The following is a 6,603-nucleotide window of genomic DNA, read 5'->3' as shown; positions in this document are numbered from 1 at the left end:
CTTTCATCCACTTGGATCAGAAGAGATTGATTGACTATGAGGCTGAGACTTAAAAATTAAAAAAGAAGGATGTAGAGTTTGGAGTTGCAGAAAGAAAAGCAGCTGTCCTTTAGCAAAAGAAATGTTCTCCTAATGTCTGCCTTAAATACAAGGTGAAAATCAATAACAAGAGCCTTCTTAGCTTGAATTTGCACCTTAGCACCCAAGTTTGCAGTTCCTTCAGCCACTCTTAATGACTTAAAGAACCTTGGGAATTCCCTGGTGGTCCAGTGGTTAGGACTCGGCACTTTCACTGCCAGGCCCAGGTTCAATCTCTGGTTGGGGAACTAACATTTCACAAGCCACGGGGTGCAGCCAAAAAACTAAAAAAATTAAAAAAATAAAGAACGTTTACACAACTCTGATATCAAGAGTCATGGCTACCCAAAAGGTAAGGAAGTGCTTAAAAAAGGTTGGGGACAAAAAAAAAAAAAAAAAAAAAGGATGAAGACATGTCAAAAGAACAAATGAGGCTCTGCACCAAGTGTGCCCTTTCTTTTTTTGTTTAAGTTAGAGTTGATATGGTTAACATAATATGGGTTCCCAAGGATGCCCACATCCTAATCCCTGTGAATATGTTGCTTTACATGATAAAAGTGACTTTTCAGATGTGATTAAGTTAAGCATCTTGACAGTGGGAGATTATCCTGGATTATGCATGTGGGTCCAAATCACAAAGGCTTTTTAAGAGGGAGGCAGGAGGGTCATGATTAGAGAGGAGATATGACAACAGAGGCAGAGGTAGGACTGATGCAGGGCCACAAGCCAAGGAATGTGGTCAGCCTTTAGAAGCTAGAAAAGACAATAAAACCAATTATCCCCAAGAGCATCCAGAAGGAACTCAAGCCTCGTGATGCCTTGATTTTAGCCCAAGATTAATTTTTGGACATCTGACCTCCAGAACTGTAAGAGAATACATGTGTGTTGCTTTAAGCCACTGAGTTTGGGATACTTTGTTACAGAAGCAATAGGAAAGAAAGCAGTTAGCTTTCTGGCACATGACTGAAAGCCTCCTAATCCTACGAACAATTCAAAACCAGTTATGCAGTAAGGAGATCGACCTCCTGGATAGATCCCCATGCTCATGAAAAAATACAGAGCCTCTGGAATGAGGTTATTAAAAATGTGATTGCAGTTTCAAATTTGATTTTTAAATGGAATCAAGATTGACTTTTGATGGTATAGTTATTTTGAGTATATTTGACCACCACAGAACAATTGCTCAACCAAACAAAATAAAGGTGCTCCTATTGGAACAAATATAGATTTCCTGCAGATCTCGTTAAATATCTACATTGATAATCACCACAAAGTCAAAAAAGTACAGAAGAAAACTCCTATAGGGGCATTTACTAAAAATGTTAGGTTGATTAGAGGAATATTTTAAGAGTATGAGATCAATCAAGAATGTAAACTTTATAATGAATGACCTCAAGGTTGATTTTTAGTTTTCTTTTATGTTGATCTGTCCTTCAAAGGAAAGTGAGACAATTTTTTAGAGTAGAAAGAGGAAAGTGTTGGGAATATTGGGAAACAGTCTTCTAATAGAAGGAACATGAAGGGTAAAGTCAGTCGTGTATCCATGGCTTGAAGGGAAAAGAGAGTAAATTAGAGAGAAAAGGACTGGAGTTGTGCACCTCACAACCCTGCCCATGAGTCCTCTGCTTGGCCATCTGTCCCCTTCTTCATCTCTTATCTCAAATTTAATGTGGAAAATAAGAAAAAAAGACCAAGAGGTAAAGAAGAAAAAAATAGCATGATGGAAGGATAATTCTATTTATTTTCAGTGACTTCAATTTGGACAAGGCTGCCCTACCAAAGCACTCAATTGGTTGAAGGGAAAAAGTGAACAAAGGAAGAATCAAAAGGACAGTAGAAGCATAAAAGATCAAATAACTTCCTCATGCAGTCTAGAAACAATGAATCTCAAAGGAATATAATCCAGAAATATTCTTTATTTGTTCATTTAGCAGTATGTCCAGTTGTTACTATCCCAGATGCTGGGGACATGGGGAGGGGGAAGGTTGAGATTAGGGAGTAGACAAGCTAACCCTTCCCTGTGGGAACAGACCTGATCATTCTTATTCACTGTTGCATACCCAGCACTGAGACATAACAGGTGCTCATTAAACATGTGCTAAATGAAGAAGAAATACAGTGAAGTCAAGGCTAGCCATTCTTACGGAGAAAAGACAGAAAATGAAAGAGTTGATACAACACATGATACTAATCAAATCAATGATACAGGTAATATTTATCTTGGGGTAAGAGAGCAGAGAATTTTGTTGTTTCACACCTGAAATAGCAGTGTTTAGTAGCCGTTCCCCTACAATACATGTTAACCTAGCAGTTCTCACTGTATTGGGAGCATTGCTGGTATGTCAGTGCCTAAAACGGCACTGTCTAATACAGTAGCCATTAGTCACAGATGGCTATTCAGATTTAAACTAATTAACATTTAATTTAATTTAAAATTCTGTTACTCATTTGCATTAGCCACAGTTCAATAGCCACAGGAGCCTAGTGGCTACTATCATCATAGAAAATTCGATTGTACAGGTCTCTTCCACACCATGCTACATTAAAACATAAAAGTAGCCAGAATTTTATAAATGAGAGAAATAAGACATGGTGCATACACACACACACACACACACACACACACACACACACACAGAGCTAAATCGTTCCATATCAACTCAGCATCTAGAGGAGGCAAATCAACTTTGTTTCTGATAAATCTCACTTCCTCCCAAATACAGCTGAACCTTGAACAACCCAGGTTTGAACTGCATGGGTCTACGTATATACAGATTTTCTTAAATAAATATTTTGGAAAAATTCTTGGAGATTTGAGACAATTTGAAAAAAATTCATAGACAAACTATATAGCCTAAAATATCAAAAAATTAAGAAAAAATTAAGTATGTCACAAATGCATAAAATATATGTAGGAACTAGCCTATTTTATCATTTACTGCCATAAAATATACACATATCCATTATTAAAAAGTTAAAATTTATCAAAACTTATGCACATAAACACGTACAGCTTATTAATTCATTTGTGTATGTGCTAGGCTACCATGAAGCAACTGTGTAAATTACTAGGCTACCATAAAGCAATCATATAGCTGCTTCTTTGTTATCAATGCAAGAATCATTATACCTATAAATAAATATGAATTTCTTTTTCACATTATTTTTTTTCATTGCTTTTTTTTGGTCGTGCCACATGGCATGCCTAATCTTAGTTCCCCAACCAGGGATCAAAAAAGTGCCCCTTGCAGTGGAAGCTCGGAGTCCTGACCACTCGACCACCAGGGAATTCCAATTTATTTCATTTCTGATGTCTAGCGTTAGTAGTACATGTAACATCTACAGTTTTTTGTATCATTTAAGACAATAATGGGGGCTAAAGTCGACAAGATGCTAGCAAGGGACATGAGGGTGGTTCAGTCATGACATGGCACGGGGCTCAGAGGCTCTGCTCTTCTCCCCACCCCCTGTGATGCTTCCCCTGGCGTGGCAGGCCCTTCCCTTTTCAGGGACCCCTCCTCACCCAGTAACATTCAATTTCCTCTCTTCACAGAGATTTCCTGATTCTCTGAGGATTCATAGACTTCACAGCTGATGAGCTGGACCTGATTTCAGCCCTGACTTGGAAGATCATGCTGAAGACGCCACTCATCTCCTCCCCCATGGACACTGCGACAGAGGCTGACATGGTCATCGCAATGGATCTGATGGGCGGTATCGGTTTCATTCACCACAACTGCACTCCAGAGTTCCAGGCCAACGAGGTCCGGAAGGTCAAGAAGTTTGAACAGGGCTTCATCACGGACCCTGTGGTGCTGAGTCCCTCACACACCGTGGGCGAGGCACTGGAGGCCAAGATCCAGGATGGCTTCTCCGGCATCTCCATCACTGAGACGGGCACCATGAGCAGCAAGCCGGTGGGCGTCGTCACCTCCCAAGACATCGACTCCCTCACCGAGAAGGACCACACACCCTCCTCAGTGAGGTGATGACACCGTGGAATGAGCTGGTGGTGGCTCTAGTGGGTATGACACTGAAAGAGGCAAATGAGATCTTGCAGCACAGCAAGAAAGGGAAGCTTCCCATTGTCAATGATCAAGACGAGCTAGTGGCCATCATTGTCCGCACTGACCTGAAGAACCAGGACTACCCTCTGGCCTCCAAGGATTCCCACAAGCAGCTGCTGTGTGGGGCGGCCATGGGCACCCATGAGGATGACAAATACCACCTGGACCTGCTCACCCAGGCGAGTGCTGACGTCATAGTGCTGAACTCATCCCAAGGAAACTCTGTGTATCAGATCGCCATGGTGCACCACATCAAGGGGTACCACCACACAGTACCCCCACCTCCAGGTGACTGGGAGAAATGTGGTGACAGCAGCTCAGGCCAAGAACCTGATTGATGCTGGTGTGGACGGGCTGCGTGTGGGCATGGGCTGCGGCTCCATCTGCATCAACCAAGAAGAAGTGATGGCCTGTCGTCGGCCCCAGGGCACTGCCATGTACAAGGTGGCTGAGTACACCCTGCGCTTCGGGGTGCCAGTCATAGCCAATGGTGGCATCCAGACCGTGGGGCCTGTGGTCAAGGCCCTGGCCCCTGGAGCTTCCACAGTGATGACGGGCTCCCTGCTCGCCATCACCACGGAGGCCCCTGGAGAGTACTTCTTCTCGGATGGTGTGAGGCTCAAGAAGTACCAGGGCATAGGCTCGCTGGACGCCATGGAGAAGATCAGCAGCAGCCAGAAGCGCTACTTCAGCGAGGGAGATAAGGTGAAGATCACGCAGGGTGTCGCGGGCTCCATCCAGGACAAAGGCTCCATTCAGAAGTTCGTGCCCTACCTCATAGTGGGATCCAGCACGGCTGCCACGGGTTTGGTGCCCGTAGCCTGTCTGTCCTGAGGTCCATGATGTACTCAGGAGAGCTCAAGTTTGAGAAGCAGGCCATGTCAACTCAGATGAAGGGTGGTGTCCACGGCCTGCACTCTTACGAGAAGCAGCTGTACTGAGGACGGTGGTGGAGGCCAAGGTGGCAGAGGGTTTGGGTCCCAAGGTCCCTCTTTGGGCATAGCCTCCCTCCATAACTCCCTCCATAACTGAGTGCAAATTGTCCACAGATTTGCACTACTGGTTCCCCAGCTCCTTTCCAGGGAGAGAGGAGGGGAGGCCCTGAGGCTCTGAGGCCCCTCCCTGGGCTTCCGCCACAGGTTCAGGACTGCTCCCAGGCCGGGCTGCCCTGGGAGCCCCCCCAGGTTCCCCCTTCTTTAGTTCCCCTGAGCCCAGCCAGCCTGGGCTCTCAAGCCCTCCCCCTGCCTCAGGTCTTTCTCACTGCAGTCTGCTCCAGCCTGGCTCCTACCCCTGGGACAGGTGGCCCCCTGGCTTCTCCTGTAGGGCACCTCCCTCCCTAGCCCCACCCCAGAAATGGTGCTCTCCTGGCCCTGCCTCTGGCCCCTTCCTGGGCTGCTGCCCCCTCAGCCATGTGGCACTTCTGGGCTCCTGACCTAGGCCAGAGGGAGGTCTCTGCCCCCTTCCCCTGGCCCTGGACTATCCAGGCCCTGCTCCTCAGGTCGCTCCATCCCTGGCCCTGGGGAGGAGGCTGCCCGTCATTCCTGATTCACCCCCGTGCCCAGGTGTACCATTCCTGCCCTCTCCTCTCAGCTGCAGTTGAAGGCTTTAACTTTGCACACTTTGGGGTCACAGTTGCATCATTGTATGTTAAATAATCTGAATAAATCAAGAGGTTTCAATGCCTCCGCAAAAAAATAATAATAATAATAATGAGGTAGTTACTAACAGATGATTCATCTTGTAAACAGATGACATAAACCTATGGTATCGCTAAATACAGTATAGTACAGTAAGGGTATTTTCTAGTCCTTATAATTTTCTTAATAACATTTCCTTCTCTCTAGCTTACTTTATTGTAAGAATACTGTATATAATACATGTAACATACAAAACATGTGTTAATAGACTGTTTATCAGCAAGGCTTCCGGTCAACAGTTGGCTATTAGTAGTTAAGTTTTGGGGGAGTCAAAAGTTATATATGGATTTTCGACTGCACAAGGGGTCAGTCCCTCTCACACCCACATTGTTCAAGGGTCAAATATATTTTTATTTATTAAATTAGTAAAGATAATTTTGTACACATAGGTCTAGCAACCACTGGGAAACACCAGAACTATATATTATCACGTATTTTTACCCAGTCTTTCAAAACCCAATACAATCTTTTTGTTTTGTTTTGTTTTGTTTTTTGAGGTACGCGGGCCTCTCACTATTGTGGCCTCTCACATTGCGGAGCACAGGCCCCAGACGCGCAGGCTCAGCGGCCATGGCTCACAGGCCCAGCCACTCCGCAGCATGTGGGATCTTCCCAGACTGGGGCACGAACCTGTGTCCCCTGCATCGGCAGGCGGACTCTCAACCACTGCGTCACCAGGGAAGCCCACAATCTTTTTTTAAAACATCATCTGTCATTCTTTTTTTTTTTTTTTTTTTTTTTTTATTTATTTGGCTGCATCA

At 44.8% G+C, this 6,603-nt stretch overlaps 1 pseudogene across 1 annotated transcript; it reads left to right on the top strand.

Moving 5' to 3' along the window:
- The first annotated feature begins 3,662 nt into the window (after window positions 1-3,662).
- On the top strand, window positions 3,663-5,221 carry LOC308618072 (inosine-5'-monophosphate dehydrogenase 1-like; annotated as a pseudogene). Its single transcript has one exon. The product of its transcript is annotated as an inosine-5'-monophosphate dehydrogenase 1-like (transcript).
- The last annotated feature ends 1,382 nt before the right edge of the window (window positions 5,222-6,603 follow it).

This window comes from Mesoplodon bidens (genome assembly GCF_964165515.1).
Source record: "Mesoplodon bidens genome assembly, chromosome: 5".
In the NCBI taxonomy this organism is placed as follows: Eukaryota; Metazoa; Chordata; class Mammalia; order Artiodactyla; family Ziphiidae; genus Mesoplodon; species Mesoplodon bidens.
Note: the sequence above shows the minus strand (reverse complement) of the source record. Positions and strands in the feature narration are given on the sequence as shown.